Source organism: Plecotus auritus (assembly GCF_963455305.1).
Source record: "Plecotus auritus genome assembly, chromosome: 7".
Taxonomy (NCBI): domain Eukaryota; kingdom Metazoa; phylum Chordata; class Mammalia; order Chiroptera; family Vespertilionidae; genus Plecotus; species Plecotus auritus.
In genome coordinates, this window is record NC_137774.1 from 36,416,729 (window position 1) to 36,441,815 (window position 25,087).

Consider the following 25,087-nt stretch of genomic DNA (forward strand, 5'->3'; position numbering starts at 1 on the left):
GGGGCAGCGAAGTAAAAGAGTGTATTTCAAGCTCACTTCTATCCTTAATAGTTCATCATAAAAAACTAACAAATCAAACATGCCTTAAAAGTGAAACAAGAGCCAAAACCGGTTTGGCTCAGTGGATAGAGCGTCAGCCTGCGGACTGACGGGTCCCAGGTTCGATTCCGGTCAAGGGCATATAACTTGGTTGCGGGCACATCCCCAGTAGGAGGTGTGCAAGAGGCAGCTGATCGATGTTTCTCTCTCATCGATGTTTCTGACTCTCTATCCCTCTTCCTTCCTCTCTGTAAAAAAGCAATAAAATATATTTTTTTTAAAAAAAAAGTGAAACAAGAATTGTGTTCGTGCCCTAGCTGGTTTGGCTCAGTGGATAGAGTGTTAGCCTGCAGACCAAAGGGTCCCTGGTTCGATTCCAGTCAAGGACACGTACGTGGGTTGCAGGCTCCTCCCCGGCCCAGGCCCTAGTGGGGGCATGTGCTGGAGGCAACCAATTGATGTGTTTCTTTCACATCGATGTTTCTCTCTGTCACTCCCTCTCTCCTCCAATCTCCCTGAAAATCAATGGAAGAAATATCCTTAGGTGAGGATTAACAACAACTAAAAAAAAAAAAAAAAAAAAAAAAAAAAAAAAAAAAAAAAAAAAAAAAAAAATTAAAAATAAATAAAAACACTTAAAAAAGAATTGTGTTCGCAGCCGCTGTCACTCTCCAACGCCTGCACCGCCTCCAGTTCGCCGATCTCCAGCCGAAGGAAAAGGGGGATAAGTAAAGAGGTCTCGCTCTAGCTGGTTTGGCTCAGTGGATAGAGCGTCGGCCTGCGGACTGAAGGGTCCCAGGTTCGATTCCAGTCAAGGGCATGTACCTTGGTTGCGGGCACATCCCCAGTAGGGGGTGTGCAGGAGGCAGCTGATCGATGTTTCTCTCTCATCGATGTTTCTAACTTTCTATCCCTCTCCCTTCCTGTCTGTAAAAATCAATAAAATATATTTAAAAAAAAAAAAAAAGAGGTCTCTGTACCATTGCTCGCACCAAGCAGACTGCCCGCAAATCAACCGGGGGCAAAGGAAGCAGCTGGCTACCAAAGCCGCTCGAAGGAGTGCGCCCTCCACTAGAGGGGTGAAGAAACCTCATCGTTACAGGCCCAGTACTGTGGCACTTCGTGAAATTAGACTTTATCTTAAGTCCACTGAACTTCTGATTCCCAAACTTCCCTTCCAGCGTCTGGTGCGAGAAATTGCTCAGGACTTCAAAACAGACCTGCGCTTCCAAAGTGCAGCGATTGGTGCTTTTTGCAGGAGGCAAGTGAGGCCTGTCTGGTTGGCCTTTTTGAAGACACCAACCTGTGTGCTATCCATGCCAAACGTGTAACAATTACACCAAAAGACATCCAGCTAGCACGCCACATACGTGGAGAACATGCTTAAGAATCCACTATGATGGAAAACATTTCATTCTTTTAAAAAATTTCTCTTCTTCCTGTTATTGGTAGTTCTGAACGTTAGGTTTTTTTTTCCCATGGGGTCAAAAGGTACCTAAGTATATGACTGCAAGTTGAAAATAGGGGACAGAAATCAGGTATTGGCAGTTTTTCCCATTTTCATTTGTGTGAATTTTTTAAAAATAAATGCGGGGACATAAAGCATTAATGCAAGTCAAATGTTTCAGTGAACAAGTTTCAGCAATTCAACTTTATAACAATATAAATAAACCTGTTAAATTTTTCTGGAAAAAAAAAAGTGAAACAAACTCATAGATACAGAGGACTGTTGCCAGATGGGTGGAGGTTTGGGGACTGGGGGATAAAAGGGGTATGGGATTAAGAAGTACAAATTGGCAGTTACAAAATAGTCACTGGGATGTAAAGTATAGCATAGAGAATAGTCAATAATCCTAAGTAATAAAAGATATAATAAAAGCCTAATATGCTAAGTGTCTGGTTGTCCATTCAACCAATCAAAGCATAGTATGCTGATATGCTAAGGCCGCTCAACCTTTGATGTGCACTGACCACCAGGGAGCAGACAGTCGACCCATCGACCAGTCGACCAGTCGCTATGACGTGCACTTACCATCAGGGGGCAGACGCTTCAACCAGTAGGTTAGCTTGCTGCTGGAGTCCAGCTGATCAGGACTGATCAGGACTGAGCAAGACGGGCCAGACACGCCCTGGAGCCCTCACAGGGTCCCTCCCCAACCCCGATTGTGCACCAGTGGGGTCCCTCAGCCTAGCCTGCACCGTCTCACAATCTGGCACCCCTTGGGGGATGTCGGAGAGCCGCTTTCGGCCCGATCCCACAGGCCAGGCCGAGGGATCCCCAGGCCTCTGGTATTGCAATAACTATATATGGTGCCAGGTGGGCGGTGGTACTACTAGGCTTATTGGGGGGGGGGGGGGGGGGAGCGGGGCTCACTTTGTAAGTTACTTAAATGTCTAACCACTACATTGTACACCTAAAACTAATATTGAATGTCAACTATAATCGAAAAATTTTTTAGAAGTCAACCAATAATTCGCTTTTCTAAATTATTCCAAAGCAATGAAAAAAAATAACCTAGCTACACCAAAAATAGCATTAATTCTTGGTTTTAATATTGTACTTTGTTTACCTATTTTTATAAATTGATTTGAGAGGAAAGAAGAGACAAACAGCAGACATCGATGTGAGAGAAATATCGGTTGCCTCCCACATGCACCCTGAACAGGACTCAAGCCAGCAACCTGGGTATGTATGTGTCTGACCAGGAATCAGGATGATGCTCCATCCAACTGAGCCACACCAGCCAGGCCAAGAACATTAATTATTTAAAATTGTAAGGCTTTGCAACATTACCTGTGGAAAAACTATATACAAATATCTAAAACCATCAAGCAGTTAACAATGTTATGTATCTGGGAACTAAACCACATTATTTAGATCTTCATTTTTTTAATTAATCTTTATTGTTGAATTATTACAGATGTCCCTTTTTTCCCTCCCATAGCTCCCCTCCACCCAGTTCCAACCCCACCCCAGGCCCCTACAACCCTATTGTCTGTGTCCATAGGTAATTCCTACATGCATATAAGATCTTTGTCTAATCTCTTCCTGCACCCCCCCACACCCTTTTCCCTCCAAGAATTGTCAGTCTGTTCCATTTCCATGCCCGATTCTATTCCATTCACCAGTTTATTATTCTGTTCATCAGATTTTTTTATTCGTTAGATTTTTAGATTCAATTGCTTATAAGATATGTATTTGTTGTCACTTTGTTGTTCATATTTTTTATCTTTACTTTTTCTTCTTAAAGAACACCATTTAGCATTTCATATAATACTAGTTTGGTGGTGATGAACTCCTTAGATTTTTGTCTGTGAAGCTCTTTATCTGACCTTCAATTCTAAATGACAGCTTTGCTGGGTAGAGTAATCTTGGTTGTAGGTTCTTGCTATTCATCACTTTGAATATTTCTTGCCACTCCCTTCTGGCCTGCATAGTTTCTGTTGAGAAATCAGCTAACAGTCGTATGGGTACTCCCTTGTACTTAACAGTTTTTCTCTTGTTGCTTGTAAGATTCTCTCTTTGGCTCTAGCTGGTTTGGCTCAAGTGGATAGAGCATCAGCCTGTGAACTGAAGGGTCCCAGGTTTGATTCCAGTCAAGGGCACATGCCCAGGTTGTGGGCTCGTACCCAGTGGGGGACTTGCATGAGGCAGCCGATCCATGATTCTCTCTCATCATGGATGTTTCTCTCTCTCTCTCTCCCTCTTCCTTCCTCTCTGAAATCAATAAAAATACATTTTAAAAAAAGATTGTCTTTTGACCTTGGCATTTTAAATTATGATGTGTCTTAGTGTGGTCCTCTTTGGATTCCTCTTGTTTGGGGTTCTCTGTGCTTTCTGGACTTGTAGGTCTATTTCTTTCACCAGGCAGGGGTAGTTTTCTGTCATTATTTCTTCAAATAGATTTTTAATATCTTGCTCTCTCTCTTCTTCTGGCACCCCCTTAGTTTGGATGTTGGTACACTTGAAGTTGTCCCAGAGGCTCTTTACACTATCTTCCTATTTTTGGATTCCTTTTTTCTTTTTGCTCTTTGGTTGGATGTTTTTTGCTTCCCTGTATTTCCAATCATTGATTTGATTCTTGGGATCCTCTAGTCTACTGTTGAGTCCCTGCATATAATTCTTTATTTCAATCAGTGTATGCTTAATTTCTGACTGGTCTTTTTCCATTTTTTTGGCATTCTCACCAAGATCCTTGAAAGTCTCACTAAATTCCTCAGAGGTTTCTAGAAGATTCTTGAGTAACCTTATAAACTGTGGTTTTGAACTCTATGTCCAGTAGTTTGCTTTCTTCCATTTCTTTCATTTGTGACATGTTTGTCTCCGCATTTTAGTTGCTTCCTAAAAGCATATTAGGCTTTTATTATATCTTTTATTATTTAGGACTATTGACTATTCTCTATGCTATACTTTTCTTATATTTGTTTCTATGTATTGGGTTGCTGCTAAGTCTCCTCGAGTTGATAAGAGTGGCCTTGTGCAGTATGTGTCCTATAGGGCCCAGTGGCTCAGCCTCCCCAATCACCTGAGGTGGACACTCTTGGTGTATCTCTTTGTGAGCTATGTGCAGTTTTGTTGTAGTTGAGCCTTGATTGCTGTTGGTACCACTGGGAGGAATTGACCTCCAGGCCAATTGGCTGTGGGGACTACAGTGGGAGAGCTGCTGTGCAAAGACACCCTTTATGGAGCAGGACTTGCTTCATTGGGGCTTTGGTGCTCAGAGTCTGCCCATTGTGTGTGTTGCTTATGGATGTGAGGAGTTGTAATCTAGTATGGTCTCACACTGACCACTGGATACACTGGCTCTTGGGTCTCCAGGGAGGTGCAGAGTCAGCCACTGTCTGGGTCCATCCAGCAGGAGCTACAGAGAGATCTACAGATTCCTGCTCTTTGTATGGGGTTTGGAAGTGCCCAGACAAGGCCCAAATGTGAAGCAAGGCAGGCTGTTGCCGGGTCTTGGGCCTTTTATTGATAGGTTTGGGGCTCCCTGACCCAGCTGCAGCTTGTTAGACAGATTTTTAGCCTGAGAAAGAAACGACCATTCATATGCAAAGCCACTGCGTACAGCTTGGGTGGGGTTGTAAATTGGGTGGGGCGGGGTCTCAGAGAATCACAAGGGTGGAACAAACAGAAATGGCTGCCAGTCAGCCCTGTACCCAGGAGGTCCCAGCACTGGAACGACGACCACTGTGAGCACCTCCATCTGGGAGAAAGATGCCCGAGTTCCTGCCCCAATGCCAGACAGTCCAGTTTCTCCCCATATGTGTCTGGGTCCCCCCAGAGCCTCGCCCAGCACTGGAGCTCAGAGGAAACGGGAGCTTGTAAGTTAATTCCACGGTGCCAGCCTTTTAAGAGGAGCAGCTGGGTCTCCAGCAGCCTGTGTATTAGTCTGGAGTTCTTACTGCCCTTAGGGACTTCTTTCCCCAGCTCTGGAACCCTGGGCTGGGGATCTGGTGTGGGGCTGGGACCCCTTGCTCCTCCAGGCGGCTTCCGCAGAGGCAATCTCCCTCCCAATTAAAAAAGCAGCACACATAGGTTCCAGAAGAGCCTGTTCCGCATCTCTGCACCCCTTCCAGTCTCAGTGTGGTTTCTTCTTTACTTCTCTAGTTGTAGTACTTCCATTCAGCCAGCTTTCCAGCGGTTCTGAACGGTATTTGTTTTGTATGTTAGTTATAATTTTGATGTGGTTGTGGGAGCCATCTTGGTTCTCTCTTCACATTTTTATGCTTTGAAATTTTAATAATGTACATTCAATATTTTTTAAAATGTTGAGGGGGAAAATATGTTTATAACATTCAATGATATTCTACTATCCCAGATTCAATATCAGGGGTCCTCAAACTACGGCCCACGGGCCACATGCTGCCCACTGAGGACATTTATCCGGCCCACCGGGTGCCGCTGCCTGACCTGCTTAGCAGCCGACTCGTCCTGGGCCCACAGTTGCGCATAGGAATTTGTTCATAGTTTTTTTTTAAAACTATAGTCCGGCCCTCAGACGGTCTGAGGGACAGTGAACTGGCCCCCTGTTTAAAAAGTTCGAGGACCCCTGAAATCCCCTTCATTTAGAAAGCCACAAAACAATGCACAAAAGACTGTGATACAACTACAGAAGCAGAAGCTATCCACTTTTATTAAATAACAGCTTTATTGATCTGTAATTCACATATCATACAACTCACCCATTTAAAGTATACAATTCAACAGTTTTAATATATTCACAGAACTGTGTAACCATCACCACAATCAATTTTACAACGTTTTCATCACTTGATAAAGTAAAGCTCTAGCTCATTTCAGCCAGCACCGAGCCATCAGCATCAAGACAACTGGCACAAGACCGAGGGCAAGAAATGAAAATATAAGCTGGGCTACCCTGCTGCCAACACTAAGATTGGCCCCCTCAAGGAAGGAGGCATAAGTACATACGTGTCTTGAGGATGGATGTAGGGAACTTCGTGGTTCCAAATATTGTGCAGTAAAATATAAGAGGCTAATTCGGAAGAGGGGGTGTCCGTTAAAGCTGAAAATCAGTTGTAAGATAAAGTAGGGCCCTAACCGGTTTGGCTCAATGGGTAGAGCGTCGGCCTGCGGACTGAAGTGTCCCAGGTTCGATTCCGGTCAAGGGCATGTACCTTGGTTGAGAGCGCATCCCCAGTGGGGAGTGTGCAGGAGGCAGCTGATTGATGTTTCTCTCTCATCGATGTTTCTAGCTCTCTATCCCTCTCCCTTCCTCTCTGTAGGAAGGTCAATAAAATATTTTTTTTTAAAAAAAAAAGATAAAGTAGGATTTCCTAATGTATGTTTAAAATTTTGACAAATTAGTTAGTTAACCTGTTTTTACTTATGTAGACACATTTGTGCAATTAAAAGTATGCACCAAGACCCTAGTAAAGAACTGCATCATGCTCAATGACAGTTCTTTGAGTCCCACTATCCACTGCCACTAAGACACAAAAAGGTAACTCCTAAAGGAAGAACAGATTTTAAACAAAAACTATCAAAGAAAATTCAGAAGAAAATATGAAAGGAAAAAGAATGCCAACATCAAAGGCAAACTTCTTGCACACATCATTCTAAAACCAGCCAACGTGGCTGAATGTGCTACAAGGCAAGAAACTTGAGTTCTGCCTGGCTGGTGTGGCTCAGTGGTTGAGCGACAATCTATGAACAATGAGATCACCGCTCGATTCCCAGTCAGGGCACGTGCCCGGGGTTAAAATATATTTAGAAAATAAAAATAGGCATCCAAGTGGGTGTAAAAGTGGTATCTCATGATTTTGATTTGCATTTCCTTGATGGCTAATGATGGTGAGCATCTTTTCAGGTGCTTTAGGCCATTTGTGTATATTCTTTAGAAAATATTCATATGCTTTTCCAATTTTAAAATTTATTTATTTGCCCTTTTATTACTGAGTTATAAGAATTATTTACTTTTAAAACCTCAAATACTCAACCTCTCATCTTCAGGAATTTCTTCATTGCAGAAGACAGTAATAGATTAAGGGATAGTACCGTGTTTCCCTGAAAATAACACATCCTCCGAAAATAAGACCTACTTACAGGTTTCCTTCTGAGTGAAATATAAGGCATCCCCCGAAAATAAGGCCCAGGCTCTGTCTCAGAATGAAAATTAATTTACCGTAAACTGGTCGCTAGGGCCGCCCCGACTGGCGTCTAGCAACCAGTGACGTTACGCGGAGTCCTGACGTCACTGCTGTGTGGAGGCGGAGCGGAGGTCGGAGTGAGCGTTGAGTGCGGGGGCAGGAGAGAGGAGGAGACTTTCGCAGATGTGTGTAGAAGAACAGGAGGATTAGAGCGGATGGGACGCGGCAAAGGTGGTGAGTGCTGGTCTGTCTCTGATGACACTACCTGATGCTCGCGGCCGCCTTCATGATGACTGAAGGTTCTCAGTCAGTGGCAGACCCTGCTCCAGTCCAGATCCAGGCCCCAGCAAGCCCAGTGACAGTCCCCAGGCAGGCCCCAGGGGGTAAATGTCTGATAAAGGGGTAGGGGGGATGTCTGGTGAAGGTGTTCAGTGGCACAGGGGTGGGGGGAGGGGGATCACTTAAAATGACACAGGAGGATCAGAGGGGGCAATCAAAATGACACAGGAGGCGCCGAAACCGGTCTGGCTCAGTGGATAGAGCTTCGGCCTGCGGACTGAGGGGTCCCGGGTTCGATTCCGGTCGGGGGCATGTGCCTTGGTTGCGGGCACATCTCCAGTGGGAGGTGTGCAGGAGGCAGCTGATCGATGTCTCTCTCTCATCGATGTTTCTAGCTCTCTATCCCTCTCCCTTCCTCTCTGTAAAAAATCAATAAAAAAAATAAATAAAAAATAAAAAAAATGACACAGGAGGCTCAAAAGGTGTTACTAAAATGGTAATCTCCCCTCTGATTCTCCTGTGCCATTTTGATTCCCCCCCCTGATCCCCCCTGTCATTTTGAGTGATCCCCCTCCCCCAACCTTGATACCACAATTCCTTTTTTTTTACCCCTAGAAATGAGCGCAAAAAGAAAAAGCTACTCCATGGAGTACAAGAAAGGAATCGTGGAAGACTCTTGGGGCCAAAATCTTACTGCTTTCTGCAAAGAGAAGATGTTGAGTATCCGACTGGTCCGAAAATGGCGAGCAGAGTATAGTAACCTCATTGAACAAGTGGACAAGGGAAATGCTAAAAAGCGCAAGTGTGGATCAGGTCGGCAACCATTATTTTCCCAGCTGGAAGACCTGATCTGTGAATGGGTTGCTGACAGAAGAGCAAAGGCTTTGGTTGTGAATAGGGCTCAGATTCAAGAATTTGCCCTTGCAATGGCACCACAGTTTGACATAGCCCCCGAAGACTTCAAAGCATCACAACACTGGCTGGATAATTTCCTTCAGCGAAGTGAACTGTCTTTAAGAAGATCTACAACATTGTTTAGGTTGGAAGATACTCAAGTTATTAAGCGAGCACTTGCATTCAAGTCTTTTATTGATGATGCTGACTTCTCTAAATACATTCTTTCCAACATGATTGCTATGGATGAAACTGCAGTGTTTATGGGCCAATCATCTCAAACAACAATTGAACAGCGGGGTGCCTCCTTAGCGTACATTCCTTCCACTGCTTACGAAAGTGTGCGTGTTTCCTGTATTTTGGCAATTCGTCTGGATGGCACTAAAATCCCACCTTTAATCATTTCTAAGGGCAAGAAGGAAAAGATTGAACGCATTTTGGGCGTTTTTGTTCCTGAAACTGAAAAAGCCTGGGCCACACAAGAGTTATAAGGAAGTGGGTCGATTTAATGCTGCAGCTTGTTATGTGAGGGAGCCAAAGAGGTCTGCTAGTCTGGGATGCAGCCAGCACTCACCACGCTAAAGACATGAAGACATTTCTTCACAAAAGAAAAATAGATCAGATAATGATTCCTGCGGGAATGACGGCCTATCTCCAGACTCTTGACATTGCAATAAACAAGCCATTCAAAGACAATTTGCGCATGGAAATTAATGACTACATTGAAAATAGAATGGAGAGAAATCAGCGTGGAAACTTTGTGAAACCTAAACTGCAAGAAGTTGTGACTTGGGTGAAGAATTCATGGGAGAAAATCACTGACAGTTGCATTGCAAATGCACTGCGAGCAGGCTACCTTGACAAGAAGTACTCATTTAAAGACAGTGCTATTGCTAAACATGAGAGATTTGGTCCACTGATTCTGAAAGAAATGGAGTCACAAGAAATTCACCAGGAAATTCAGGAATTGGATTGTTATGATGATGTTCCAGAAGATGATGACATGATTGTCATTGAATAAATGAGTAAATTCTTGATACTGTAGGATTCAGTTTGTCTGGTTTGTGTTGACAACTACCGTACTACCATACCGTATACAGGTAATAAATTTCCTTTATTTTCACTTAACAATAAATGTGTACCGTATTCTTCTTCATGGAAAAAAAATCATACATCCGCTGAAAATAAGACCTAGCGTGTCTTTGGGGGCAAAAATTAATATAAGACTGTCTTATTTTCAGGGAAACACGGTAGTAGCATGAGTCAGAAGAGAAAAGAGCCTTCCTACTACCCCTAAAAGTTCTATAATCAGTACTTTGTACCAATTATGACTATAATGAAGCTATTATAACATTAGTGTCATCCCTATCTTTTTTTAACACCCCAAAACTATGTGAAAGCTGACTTATCCAAAAGTCTACACTGACCACACTCTCAAAACCTCCATCAGCAAAGAGTTAACACCAACTTTATTCACATAAATTTCACAACACAACTATTATTTCATGATAATATCTTAGCTGCAATTATTTCATCAATGTGATCCAAGCATTTCTGAGATGCAGAAGACTGTCAAACTTGTTCACAGCAGGTATGATAATAACTTATAAACCAGAGAATTGAGACTCATGGTCAAATCACTACTTATGGATGCACAGGCAGTTTGGTACATGAAGTCTGGGCAATAAAATACAATTTCTGGAACTTCTGATAGTTTGGCGCCAATGGGTAGCTGACTGACAATCACCACTGTTACTGATAGGCCTGTTTGGTTCCAAGTCATTTCTCTTTCATTGTGAGATAATAGCCTAGTGACACATTCATTACATTAAATCAGCTTGCCTCTATTTGTTAGTGGACTGCCAAAAAGAGAATCAAATGTTTTTCACCTTGATTTTAATTTAGCTTTGGTTCCTGTTTTTGCTCTTTGAAGTAGTCACACACTCATTCAATAAACTCATTCACAAATAAAATACCTCATGCCAGGCATTGTTCCAAATGCTTTGCATGTTCCAGTGCATTTAATCTTCTCAACAGAGCTTGAAGCAGGTACTAAAATTATCCCCATTTTATAAAAGGAAACTAATGAATGTGAAGGTTAAACTGGCTCAAACGTCACAAATTCAGTAGAGTAAAACTCAAGCAAACTGACTCCAGAGTTGTGCTTTGATTTAATCATATTGCCTCAGATTTGAATTCATCTTTATGGGGATCCCTTTGTTTGCCTATATAAGAACAGATGCAAGATAAATGGTTTCAATGACAACAGACACAAAAGCTTAATGCATTAAAATGTGGTTTGTGCTTAGAACACATTTTTTCCACCTACAAAGTTAACACCCCCAACATCATCTCCAATAAACTTACTGCCAATGCCTAGTAGAGAATACAAACTCTCATGCCACTAATATATCTACATCAACAACCCAGTAAACTTAATTCTCCCAAGATTTTAAAACAAGTCTCTGCTGAGTTTCAAAGGATAGAGTACAAGATCTAAAAAAGGGCCCATGTCCACCTATCAGACTGTCCAGAAGTTACCACAAGGCCCAATTCTATAGTTCATAATAAGATCCAGGGTCAGGATGAAAGCAAAATGTTAAGAATCAGCCATGGGAAAACAAGCAGGCCCTGTGTACTGGCTGACATAATTAATGTGCCTCATACCAAAGCAAACCAGGTCATAATTTCTCCCAACATGGAAAATAATGTTTGGCAACTGTTACAACATGTAATCCTGACTTTAAAAGACAGAAAACTGAAACTATGAGTAACTTGCCTGAAGTCACACAGCTAATGTGTGGTAAAACCAGAATTCAAATCCAGACAATCAAACTTAAGTGCCTGAGCTCTTAACCACATTCAACTAACTTTCCAAGTAAAGTGCTCACAGAAACAAATTCTGAAATCCAAGAATACTGAAGGTAATTGCCCCATGGAAAGAAAAAGTCCTCAGCATCACACATTGCCTTAAAAAGGTTCAGTCATTCAAGGTTCTGTAAAGATCTTGATCAATCAGTTGGCCACTGACCTTTCCTCTTTGCCTAGTAAACTATTCACCCCTCTAAATCAACTCAAAACCCTTATTCTGTGAAGGAAGCCTTCCTGCGCTCTCAAATCTATGTTTGTATTTCTCTGTAGTAAGGATCAGTGTTTTCCTTCCGGTCAAATATTACCTTCCTAAAAGACCATAAATGGCGTCTTTATATTCCCAAAAGAGCACAGTATTTAATGCCACAAAGGGCCCACAAACACTTGATGAAAGAATTAAGAGCGTAGACCAAACTATGTTAAATAGAGAAATAAATTCTGGCAGGCTTGACTGTCTAAGTAAACAAAAACTGTTTTAACCATGCCCTCTATATAGAACCAGAGATTCTAATGTCCTTTCTCAGCACTTTCAATAGGCCCTTTTGCTGCAGAACCGTTAAAAATTTCATTTTACCTGTCCCTAAGTAACTCTTCAGACTCAGAATCATCCTAAAGGTCTGAGCTATGTTCATTAAATATATAGAGAATTTACCATAGGTGTTCTATGTCATCACACTTTAGCAAAGTGCCCATAAATTAACATAATATTCCCAACTAATAAGACTACGGCAACTACAGACTTAAAATATGAAGTACCTAGTATTATATGATCTGAGATTGAATCCTGTAAATGAAATTACTTAAAGGAGAACCTACACAATCTCATAATACAGTACAGGAGTCAAGGCATTTGGGGATATTCTGAGAATCTAGTATACTAAAATCTTACTGATCCATCTGCTATAGATTATCAATAAAGGACAGTTAGAAAGTGTAGGGTTATAATTTGTCTTCTTTTATATAAAAAAAAGTGACTAGCTGGTACAAAAAAGAAAGAGGCAGAACAAGCCCATCAAAGCAATCTATACAAAGGATAGAAAAATGCCACTTTATACAACAACCAGATTTGATCAAGAGCTATGGCTCATTTAGAGGAAAACAGTTAAGGAAAAAAAACAAGCTCTTTCCTTTATCTATCTAAAACATTAAGATGATCTATCACCTCACATCCATTAAAGATGGCGACTATAAAAAAAAAAAAAACACTAAGTGTTAGTGAGGATGTACAGAAAAAAAAAAAAAGTGCCCTGTTGGTGGGCATGTAAAATAGTGCCTCTGTGTGTAAAACAGCATAGTGGTTCCTCAAAAATTTTTAAAAACTCAACACCATGTGACCCAGCAATTATACTTCTGGATATATACACATATATATACACCAAAAAGAATTGAAAGCAGGGTCTTGAAGAGATATTTATACACTCATATTCACAGCAGCATTATTCATAATAGCTAAAAGGTGGACAACAACCAGTGTCCATTGACGGATAAATGGGTAAGCAAAATCACACACACACACACACACACACACACACACACACACACACACACACACACACACACACACACACACACACCATGCTTCTCTCTCTCCCTCCTTCCCTCGCTCTCCCTCTCTCCTTCCCTCCCACCTTTCCTTTCTATCCCTCTAAAAATCAATTTCTAAGTCTTTTAAAAAAAGGAAATTCTGCCCGAACCGGTTTGGCTCAGTGGACAGAGCGTCGGCCTGCAGACTCAAGGGTCCCAGGTTCAATTCCGGTCAAGGGCATGTACCTTGGTTGCGGGCCCATACCCAGTGGGGAGTGTGCAGGAGGCAGCTGATCGATGTTCTAACTCTCTATCACTCTCCCTTCCTCTCTGTAAAAAATCAATAAAATATATTTTAAAAAAAAAAAAAAGGAAATTCTGCAATATGCCACAACAGGAACTGCCCTTGAGGACACTGTGCTAAGTGAAAGATACTCACAAAAAAAAAACAAATACTGTATGATTCCACTTACATGAGGTATTCTTAGTTAAAAAACATAGACAGGCCCTAACCCGTTTGACTCAGTGGATAGAGCGTCAGCCTGCGGACTCAAGGGTCCCAGGTTCGATTCCAGTCAAGGGCATGTACCCTGGTTGCGGGTACATCCCCAGTAGGAGGTGTGCAGGAGGCAGCTGGTCGATGTTTCTCTCTCATCGATGTTTCTGGCTATCTCTTTCCCTTCCTCTCTGTAAAAAATCAATAAAATATATTTTTTTTAAAAAATCATAGACAGAAAGTATAATGGTGGTTGGCAGGGGGTGAGAGGAGGGGAGAATGGAGTTATTGTTTTATGAGTATAGTTTCAGATTTATAAGATGAAAAGTGTTATGGGGATGGACAGTGGTGATGGCTGCACAAAAATACCACTGAACTGTACACTTAAAAATTGTTAAGATGGGCCCAGCCAGTGTGGCTCAATGGTTGAGCATCAACTCATACATCAAGAGGTCTCCCTGTCGCCGAAACCGGTTTGGCTCAATGGATAGAGCGTCAGCCTGCGGACTGAAAGGTCCCAGGTTCGATTCTGGTCAAGGGCATGTACCTTGGTTGCGGGCACGTCCCCAGTAGGGGGTGTGCAGGAGGCAGCTGATTGATGTTTCTCTCTCATCGATGTTTCTAACTCTCTATCCCTCTCCCTTCCTCTCTGTAAAAAATCAATAAAATATGTTTAAAAAAAAAAAAAAAAAAAGGTCTCCCTGTCAGGGCACATACCCCAGTTGCTGACTTAATCCCCAGTAGGAGGTGTACAGGAGGCAGCAGCAAGCAGATCGATGTTTCTCTCTCATTGATATTTCTAGCTATCTCCCTTCCCCTTCCTCTCTAAAATCAATAAAAACATTTTTTTAAAATGGTTAAGATGGTAAATTATGTGTATTTAAACACAATGTTTTTTAAAGACTAAGATGAACTAAGTGTGTAGTTCTGAAGTCCCCTTTCTCAATGAAAAGTAATCCAGATGACAGACATGAAAATGATAACAATGGAATCTTCAGCTGACCGGGGACTATTGAAAACTTCTTCAAAGACCCAACATGAGGAGAAACTTAAAACAAATTTATTTCTGGCTTGCATGAAGGCAAGCTTCTCAAATCACTATGTCAAATGGAAAGAATGCAAAGTTATCTTAGGGGTAACACAACACTATCATGAAGTCAGGGGAGAAAAAGCAAGGGTATCTCTGTAAATTGTAAAACTCTCTCTATAAATTTCACCTTGTAATTATAAAATTCACCCCAGTAAAAATCTCTCTAGACCAATTATTAGTTATCAGACATCGTTAAGTCTGGGATCTATCAGAATATATTTTATATGCATACAACTGGACTGACATAGAGAAATCTTTACCCCGTAAGATAAATTAATGTAATAGTTCTATTAAACGAGAGCACATCTTCAAAACAGGAAGACCTGAGTAAGACATGTACTTTTCAATAAAATGCCATCTTTCCCTCACATTGAGTTTTTCTCTATCACATGACTATTACCTTATAGACTTTTCACAAAGTAACTAAAACTTGAATACAACGAATACAAAAGATTCAGCATCACAAAGCGCCATCTGCACTGGAAGAGAACAGCAAGCAGAAGAGAATATATTGAAGCATTTGCTGATGTGTTGAGGGAAAAAGTACTTTATCCTTTGATGATAAAAGGTGAACTTAGAAGGGGAGTGTCAATTGCTTCGATTTCAGGAATATTCCAATTTTATGATTATCAAAAGACCGTTAATACCAAGAGCTAGGATCCCTGTGTAAAGATGAATGGCTCTTGGCATGCCCTCCTTGGGGTACCACTCAAATCTCCTTTTCGAGTTTATTTTCTTTCTCCTAAACTCTAAGGGTCCCCATGAGACTTACACACCCAAGGGAGCAATGGGCAGCGGCAGCTTGCCCTGGGCTAACCCCCTGAACTTATCTCCAAGGCCCCCTTTTCTCTGACTTTCCAGTAAGCTGACAGCAGACCCACCTTGGCTCACATTTCTTTCCCATTACGTCTCTACAGAGCCAAAGCAGCCCCTCCTACCTAGGCTCTCTCCTGTTGCTTCTTCTATCCTAGGCCCTTCCTTGTTTCATTATCCCAAGCTTTAATAAATGTACCCTCAAAATAAAAAATAAAAAGATGAATGGCTCTTGCGCACTGTATGTAGTAAAAATGTGTTTGGTGTCTTCTGGGCTGAAAGGGAAATAGAGAAGTACAGCAGGCAAAGGAAAACCTGATGTCTGCATTTGGGGGGTGGGGTCCCCAATAAAAAACTGAAACCCAGACCTATGCCAGCAATAGTACTGAGAGAAAGCTAGATTGAAGACCAAAGGGAGAACTAAAAACCTAAGATAAAAGAGCTCAAGATAGCCAGAGAACTTAATGAAATAAATGTCTCCCTTAAAATCTCAATACTTAGTTCTCAAGAGATGTAGTTTAGAATTCAGGAAAATTTGCGCAGAGGAGCGAAGTGTTATGATTCGCTCCTATTCGAAGGCATGTCATGAAAGCAAAATGTTCTTAATATGGCATGTACATATTTAACATACCAGCCAAAGGATGAGTTTATTCATCTTTAGAGAAACCAATTAATTTTGAAGCAACATGTGCCTTGCCTGATTCTGGAAAGCAGAAAAATCTAAATATAATCTACTTAGCATCTCAAAATTGAAAGCACAAGACAGTAAACATGTTTTAAACCTCTTCTAAAGAATCACTAGCCATGAATTGTGATAGATAACTCTGTATCCCCAAAGGATAAGTGTGCTTGGAAAGTAAAAAACTCCCCCAAATCTCAGAGGATTGACACAACAAAGCTTTCTTTCTCACTCAAATGTTTAAGTGAGGGTCCACCATCAAGAAGTTGGACCATTTAACACTTAAGGCTTCCCTTGTCAAAAAAAGCAAGGAAAGAAACATAGAACCAGGAAAGGGTTTTCACTGCCTCTACAGTTAGTTACACATATTCTTAGACATAATTTCTGCTCACACTGCACTAGCCAAAATAGTTCACTTAATACGGATGCCTAAGTACAAGAAGTTGGGAAACAGGGCGGAAACACTAGTGTCTCAACATATTAAAATGTTTTTTCTTAAACTCAATAAAATTACACTAAAAAAGGCTGTCAAGTAAAATCAAACATTATTTAAAAGAGCAGAGATACACATAGAACTATGGGCAAATAATGCATACCACAAATTTTGTCTATGGTTAATGGCATCAAAGCAATACCTTAAAATGTCCCAAGTTAAATTGTGTGTGTTTTTTAAATATATTTTATTGATTTTTCACAGAGAGGAAGGGAGAGGGATAGAGAGCTAGAAACATCGATGAGAGAGAAACATCGATCAGCTGCCTCCTGCACGCCCCCTCCTGGGGATGTGCCCGCAACCAAGGTACATGCCCTTGACTGGAATCGAACCTGGGACCCTCAGTCCGCAGGCCGACGCTCTATCCACTGAGCCAAACCAGTCAGGGCCCAAGTTAAACTGTTTTTTATTGTTTGATTAAAAAGTATGAAAGTTTGTTAGGGAAAAATATTCCAAGGTACTAAACTTAAGGAATTTACCAGATGGATCTTTACTTAAGAAGGAATAGTCAAAAAATGTTTGACTAGATGTACACAAGAGAAGCAGTCTTCACTTGGTTGGATACTTCTGATCTAATGTAATGATACCATTAAGGGCATTTCTGTAGAAAGTTCTGTATGTCAGTGTCCAAGTGGCATGTTGCTTTCAAATGATCTGGTGGACTTAAGAAATGTCCAAGAAATGAGTGAATTATTAGCTAAGCAAAATTTGGATATTCACTAAACATAATTCAACATAATTCAACGACAATGCAGTGACAATCAATATTCTGTTTTATAGATTTCTAGAAGATCCAAATATCTCGGTAATAAAGACTCTACTGTTAGCATTTAGGAATATATATATATGAACTAAATTCCTTCTAAAGAAAGTACCATACACTTTATCACACTAACAAATTACTGGAGACATGAGTTTTGTAGCATAAAGCATGGAAAAGAATTTGACATGAACAGTTTTAAGGGCAGGTATTATCAGTTAATCATAAAAGAAATTCAGTAGGATCCCTATGGAACATAATTTCTGAAAGAGCTACTCTAATAAACCCACTGGATTAAGCTGGTTACCAAACATTCTCAGCTAAACTGACTTTATTATCTTGGTAGTGAAACATTAAATCCCTGCCAAATTTGACAATTTTAATTTTATAATAAATAATTCAGCTGCTTAAGTCTGCTCAAAGTTTGCGATGCCATCACTTTAAAAGGCTATTTGCACTTCTGTGGGTATGCTTCCAAATCTCTTAAGAGCTCTATGAGATGCTAAAACCAGATTTTACTTTACTCAAAATTCTAATTCAACCTATTAAATTATTTACTTTAACTCCAATAGTAACTAATGTGGCAAGGACCTAAGGATGCAATAAAAAACTGAGATTTGTAGCTTTAAGAAAAATATATGCCCTGGCTAGGTAGCTCAGTTGGTTAGAGCGTTGTCCACATACTTCAAGGTTACCAGTTCAAGCCCGGTCAGGGCACATTCAAGAATCAACTAATGAATGCATAAATAAGTGGAACAACAAATCAATGTGTTTCTCTCTCTCTCTCTCCCTCTTTCTCAAATCGATTTTTAAAAATCTATTTTAAAAAAGAGAGAAATGGCCCTGGCTGGCACCAGTCAGTGGTCATTGGCCCATGCACCAAAGGGTCATAAGCAGGTCACAGGCAGATACCTCAGTTGCAGCTTCAATCCCTGGGCCCAGTTGGGGCGCCTTTCTTTCCCTCCCCAACTCCACAATCTCCCCCTTTTTCTCCCCCTCACCCGCTACCACTCTCGCTAAAAAATAATAATAAAAATAAATGGAAAAACTATCCTCGGGTGGATTAACAAAGAGAGAAATGTATCACTTTTACTTCCCTATGGAGATAAAACGCTTTAGTAGTTATCACTACTATATTTAGGTAAAACCAGCAAAATGTTATGAGATGCATCTTAAGTGTGTGTTAAAAAAAGAATTTTAAAGGAATTACTTGAAGTAAACAGTTTGGTAAAGATTTGGAAGCCACTAATGGGATTTTTCTTTAAGCAAAGGTTTAAATGGCTTAAAATGAACAGGATTAATAAATTAGTATCTAGCCCTGGCCGGTTTGGCTCGGTGGATAGAGCGTCGGCCTGCAGACAGAAAGGTCCCAGGTTTGATTCCGGTCAGGGGCATGTGCCTTGGTTGCGGGCACATCCCCAGTGGAGGGCGTGCAGGAGGCAGCTGATCAATGTTTCTCCTCTCATCGATGTTTCTAACTCTCTATCCCTCTCCCTTCCTCTCTGTAAAAAAATCAATATATTAAAAAAATAAATAAATAAAATAAATTAGTATCTAAATATATTTTGTGCTACTATGAAAGAAACAAACAAGATGCTGAAATAAAATAGGTTTGGGAAGTCTCTCTAAAGAGATTCTATTCTAGCCCTAGCTGGTTTGGCTCAGTGGATAGACCATCTGCATGTGCATTGAAGGGTCCCAGGTTCAATCCCAGCCAAGGGCACATGACCGGGTTGCAGGCTGGATTCCTAGTGGGGGCGTGCAGGAGGCAGCAGATCAATGTTTCTCTCTCATCATTGATGTTTCTATCTCTCTCCCCCTCTCCCTTCCTCTCTGAAATCAATAAAAACAGATATTTAAAAAAAAAAATAAAGAGGTTCTATGCTAGCAACACTTTCACTATTCTTGTCATATCTACCTAATACTTGCACTCTTCTTAGACCAAAACACACATACTTCGTGAAATATAGCATGGTAAAAAAACACTATCTTTATAACCAGGACAATTCAGATTAGATTTTCATTCCGGCTTATGTATTTAAGTACATACTACTTGACGTATGTCACTTAAGCTATATGAGCTTCTTTCCTCACCTAAAACTTGGGAGTTACCTCACTGAGTTATGAAAAATGAGAATGCATATAGTAAATTCTCTGGCACACAACAGGAAGTCAACAATGTGTAAAAATCCTTTTCTTTGCTTGCCTGTCTTCCAAAATTAAACATACATGCACAGCCCTGGCAGGTAGCTTTGTTGGTTTAGAGCCATGGTCAGCAAACTGCGGCTCGCAAGCCACATGCGGCTCTTTGGCCCCTTGAGTGTGGCTCTTCCACAAAATACCACGGCCTGGGCGAGTCTATTTTGAAGAAGTGGCGTTAGAAGAAGTTTAAGTTTCAAAAATTTGGCTCTCAAAAGAAATTTCAATCGTTGTACTGTTGATATTTGGCTCTGTTGACTAATGAGTTTGCCGACCACTGGTTTAGAGCCTTGTCCCAATAGGTTCAATCCCTGGGTCAGGGCACATACAGGAATCAACCAACAAATGCATAAATGAGTAGAACACCAAATCAGTGTCTCTCTCTCTCTCTAAAATAAATAACACACACACACACACACACACACACACACACACACACACACACACAAATTCAAAAGGATACAGGACAGTTTTCCCTGACAGCTTTAGTCCATAATGCCCTTGTTTCTCCTTCTCTAAAATTCCTATTATCACATAATTGGTAAGAATAATCCTTATTTTAATCATAATTCTCCTTAAACTAGACTGCAAACTCCTCTCTTAGGTGTTGATCGTAAATTCTTTTATCATTCACAAAGAGAAACTCATTCCCAAGACATTCTAAATAAATACCTTTTGATTAAAAAGTCCAAGAATGGCCCTGACCGGTTTGGCTCAGTGGATAGAGCATCGGCCTGTGGACTGAAAGGTCCCAGGTTCGATTCCAGTCAAGGGCATGTACCTTGGTTGTGAGCACATCCGCAGTAGGAGGTGTGCAAGAGGCAGCTGATCAATGTTTCTCTCTCATCGATGTTTCTAACTCTCTATCCCTCTCCCTTCCTCTCTGTAAAAAAATCAATAAAATATATTTAAAAAAAAAAAAAGTCCAAGAATGGCACTGGCCAGTGTGGCTCAGTTGGTTGAGAGTGGACCCCTGCACCAAAAAGTCGTCTGGTCAGGGCACATGTCCAGGTTGTAGGTTAAACCACCAGTAATGGTGCGTGCAACCGATGGGTGTTTCTCTCTCTCCCTCCCCTCTAAAAAATCAATAAAAACATATTAATAAAAAAGAATTCAAGAATGGGCTCACAGGAGAAATGCTTAAGAATGCTTCTGAAGGGAGGAAGGAGAATTCCTAATATCAACTAATCAAAATAAAACATTAAAATATAGAGGCAGATACAAGGAAAAGTGATAGGAATAAACAAGTTACAGTAAACAAAGGAAAAAATCACTAAGAAATCCATAAGGTATGCAGTACAACTCTAAACCAAGGCAGTTACTGATGTTTTTAAAAATCAGGTTAAATCTGATTAGTATTTATAAGTTAAACCTAGTTATGTTAAATATTTAATTATCTGCAAAACAGTAGTAACCCTCTAATACTACACTTGGTCAAATATATACACATAATCATTAATCATTATTTGTTAAAAAGTTTAACAGACAAAATCAGAAAAAAAATATGTAGTATTACCATACAGATTCAAATATTCTCAAAATCAGGATCCTTGGCCACTGGAAAAAAAAAAAACCGCTGAGATGGCCTCTAGATAGGAGTTTTACAAGGTCAGCTAGTCAAACTCGCCTGTATACCCAGAGACATGCATTAAATGTAGAGCACCAGACCAAAAGCCTAAATTTTTAATAAGCACTCACATTAACTCTAATTCAGTCGGGCATATCTATTCCAGAGGTTCTCAACCCTAACTGCACACTAAAATCCCTTGGGAAGGTTTTTTGTGTGCATGTTTGTTTGTTTTTAATTTTTTTTAATATATTTTATTGATATTTCACAGAGAGGAAGGGAGAAGGATAGAGAGCTAGAAACATCGATGAGAGAGAAACATCGATCAGCTGCCTCCTGCACGCCCCCCTCCTGGGGATGTGCCCGCAACCAAGGTACATGCCCTTGACTGGAATCGAACCTGGGACCCTTCAGTCCACAGGCCAACGCTCTATCCACTGAGCCAAACCGGTTTCGGCTTTAATTTTTTTTTTTAATATGTTTCTTCTATTGATTTCAGAGAGGAAGCGAGAGGGAGAGATAGAAACATCAATGATGAGAGAATCACTGATCGGCTGCCACCCACAAACCCCCTACTGGGGATCGAGCCTACAACCCGGGCATGTGCCCTTGGCCAGATTTGAGCCGGGACCCTTCAGTCCGCAGGCTGACGCTCATAACACTGAGCCAAACCAGCTAGGGCAGTGTGTATGTGTTTTTCAATATATTCTTACTAGAGGCATGGTGCACAACATTCATGCACTGTGGGGGTGGGAGGGGTCCCTCAGTTCGGCCTACACCCTCTCGTCTCGCAGTCCAGGACCCCAAGGGGTCCTTAGCACCGCTGCAGAGGCGGGAGAGGCTCCCGCCACCACTGCTGCGCTCGCCAGCCGTGAGCCGGACTTCAGGCTAAGCAGCGCTCCCCCTGTGGGAATGCACTGACCACCAGGGGGCAGCTCCTGCATTGAGTGTCTGCCCCTGGTGGTCAGTGCGCATCATAGCAACCAGTCGTTCCGCTATTCAGTCAATTTGCATATTAGCCTTTTACTATATAAGACTAGTGACCTGGTGCACGAAATTCGTGCACATTAAAAGGGGGGATTAATTAGAGGAAATAATTTAATATTGCTATTTGCCCTTTCTCTATAATGGAAGTGTCAGAGATGAAAGAAAATTAGTACAATGTATATGAAAACCTTCCTCCTGTCAGAGTCTGGGGCTCACCACGGGACCCAGAGTCAAGTCCCTGCCCACCCACATGCACCTCAAAATCGCGTGAGACCCAGACCCTGCTGGCCCCCCACATTGGGCTAGATCCAGACCTGGCCAGTCCCACCCTTGTCAAGCCTTGCTGGGCAGGAGGCATAGCCTCAGGTCCCCTGGCCCGGCACCAGAACAGGAAGCGCACCCTTGAGGTCCCCTGTCAAGCCCTGCCAGGTGGGAGGCATGGCCTGAAGTCCCCTAGCCCAGCACCAGGACGGGAAGCGCACCTTGAGGTCCCCCAGCCCAGCACCAGGATGGGAAGTGCACCTTGAGGTCCCCCATCAAGCCTCGCCAGGTGGGGGGCTCAGCCTGAGATCCCCTGTCAAGCCCTGCCAGGTGGGGGACACAGCCTAAGGTCCCCTAACAAGCCCCACGGGGGCTGGGGAGGGCATAGCCTCAGGTCCCTGCTGATTGCTCATTAAGGCTCTTTATGGGAACTTGGCCTCAGCTGTGGGTGCAGCCATCTTTTGTGATGGAGTGATGGCATATTTCCTCTTTCTTAGATAGGATTGATTTCTGAGAGGAAGGGAGAGGGAGAGTGATAGAAACATCAATGATGATTGCCCAGACTGGGAATCGAAGCATGACCTTCTGATTCATAAGTCAACACTCAACCACTGAGCCACACTATTGTCAGACAAAGGTGTGTTTTTTTTAAAGGTAGACTGACCCAGATGAACAAACCACACAATTTTTAAAGTTTTTCATGTTAGTCTGGCTACAACGGTCCAATTTTGTTTTTAAAGGTTTTTTTGTGTGTGTTTTTAACATTCACAAATGTTAAGAGAAAAAGGCATGTTGTTGAATAATATGTATTATTTCTATTGAAGAATACAGTATATAATAACCATATTAGGACAATGTTTTCATAACATCTCTAAAATCCAATTTTTTTTTAATTTTATTTTTTCTTTATTACGGTATTACATGTGTGTCCTTATCTCCCCTATTGCCCCCCACACCCCCACTCATGCCCTCACCCTCCCCCAATTTTTAAGTCAATGGTGCGTCATAGTGCAACTGGCAGAATTTATCTTAGTGTTATGTAAAATAATGCTGCATGTTATACTGATAGCATATTGGAGTCAATAATATGAGGTATGTTTTTGTTTATAAATGCATTGGAACTTGAGCAAAGAGAAGTTTCTGAGGCCTGGCCGGTACGCTTAGTGGTTAGCGCCCTAAGGGTCGTGAGTTCGATTCCCTGTCAAGGGAATCATAGCTGGGTTGCAGGTTCTTTCCCCTGCCCCTTGTCAGGGCACATTTAGGAGGCAATCAATCCATGTGTGTGTGTCTTTCCCCCTCTTCTAACCCCCCTTCCACTCTCTAAAAATCAATGGAAAAAATACCTTCCGGTGAATTAGAATTAACAAAAAAGGAGGGAAAAATACCTTTTTGAATTTGATAGTACGTACCACTTTACACTAGTAGTCAATGAAGAGAGGACAGAGCTTTCCATAGTCTTTGATATGAGACAGGCACTAGCACCAGATATATATAATGCCCTACTTTATAGCAAGCTCCACTGTTATTGCTAATTCAAATTAACTCTTATTTGCACATACTAACAGAATTATCATTTGGAAGCATTTATACAGTCATACAATATAAGCTCCTTGAAGAGATCTTTTGTCTATTTTATTTAATGATAAATCCCAAGTTTCTAGAATGGTGCCCCTGGTACATAGTTGGCACTCAATATGTTATCTGTCAAATGCCTTTGGAACTCACTTTTGATAGTATGAATACTGAGGCTTTTCAGAAGACAGTAATCTTGACACTCAAACAGATATAACTTTTCCATGTTTCAACCTAAACAGAGGAGACGCTCTAAAATCAACTTCTACCTTCCCTAGAAAGAGGAAAAAACAAATTGCTTAGCCTTCTACAGGAATTTAAAACCTTCCCAATTAGCTTCTGCTAGATGGAAAAACAAGACAACCTTTTACCCATATTCTACAACTTTGAGTGCAGGAAAGTATCTTCCCCATGAGTCTCAAAATGGCAGGAAAGGGGTAAATTCCCCTTACTCCATCAAAACTAAGAGATTTCTCTTAGAATTTAAGAAGATATTCCCTCAGGCAGCTATCTACACTAATAAAAGAGAAAGATGCAAATTGACCGTACCTTTGCAACACCCACCAGCCAATCAGGAGTATGCAAATTAACCCAACAAAGATGGTGGGTTCATTTGCATATGCAGGCATTCCGCACCGCCTCCGCCCACTCCGGGCCGCTGGGCAGCGTGGGAAGGCAGAAGCGGGAAGGCGGCTCCAGCCAGAGCGAAGGCAGTGCCGGCAGCCAGGGGAAGGAAGGCCCATTCTTGCACAAATCTTCGTGCATCGGGCCTCTAGTACAGTGATCGGCAAACTGTGGCTCTCAAGCCACATGCGGCTTGCGAGCCACGGTTTGCCTCTCTGTTGACTAATGAGTTTGCCTACCACTGAGATAGGGGCTTTCTCACAAGGAACAACAACAGCCTGTAATTATTGGAATTGAGAGTCTAGGTCAGTGGTCGGCAAACTCATTAGTC

General features: G+C 41.6%; 1 protein-coding gene and 1 pseudogene across 2 annotated transcripts in view; one reads left to right on the plus strand and one right to left on the minus strand.

Annotated features, from left to right (window-relative positions):
• The window catches only part of YWHAE (tyrosine 3-monooxygenase/tryptophan 5-monooxygenase activation protein epsilon), a 72,631-nt gene that overhangs the window by 14,635 nt on the left and 32,909 nt on the right, over window positions 1-25,087 (minus strand). The window lies entirely within an intron of this gene.
• LOC308254269 (histone H3.3A-like) lies at window positions 1,015-1,426 on the plus strand (annotated as a pseudogene). Its single transcript has one exon. The product of its transcript is annotated as a histone H3.3A-like (transcript).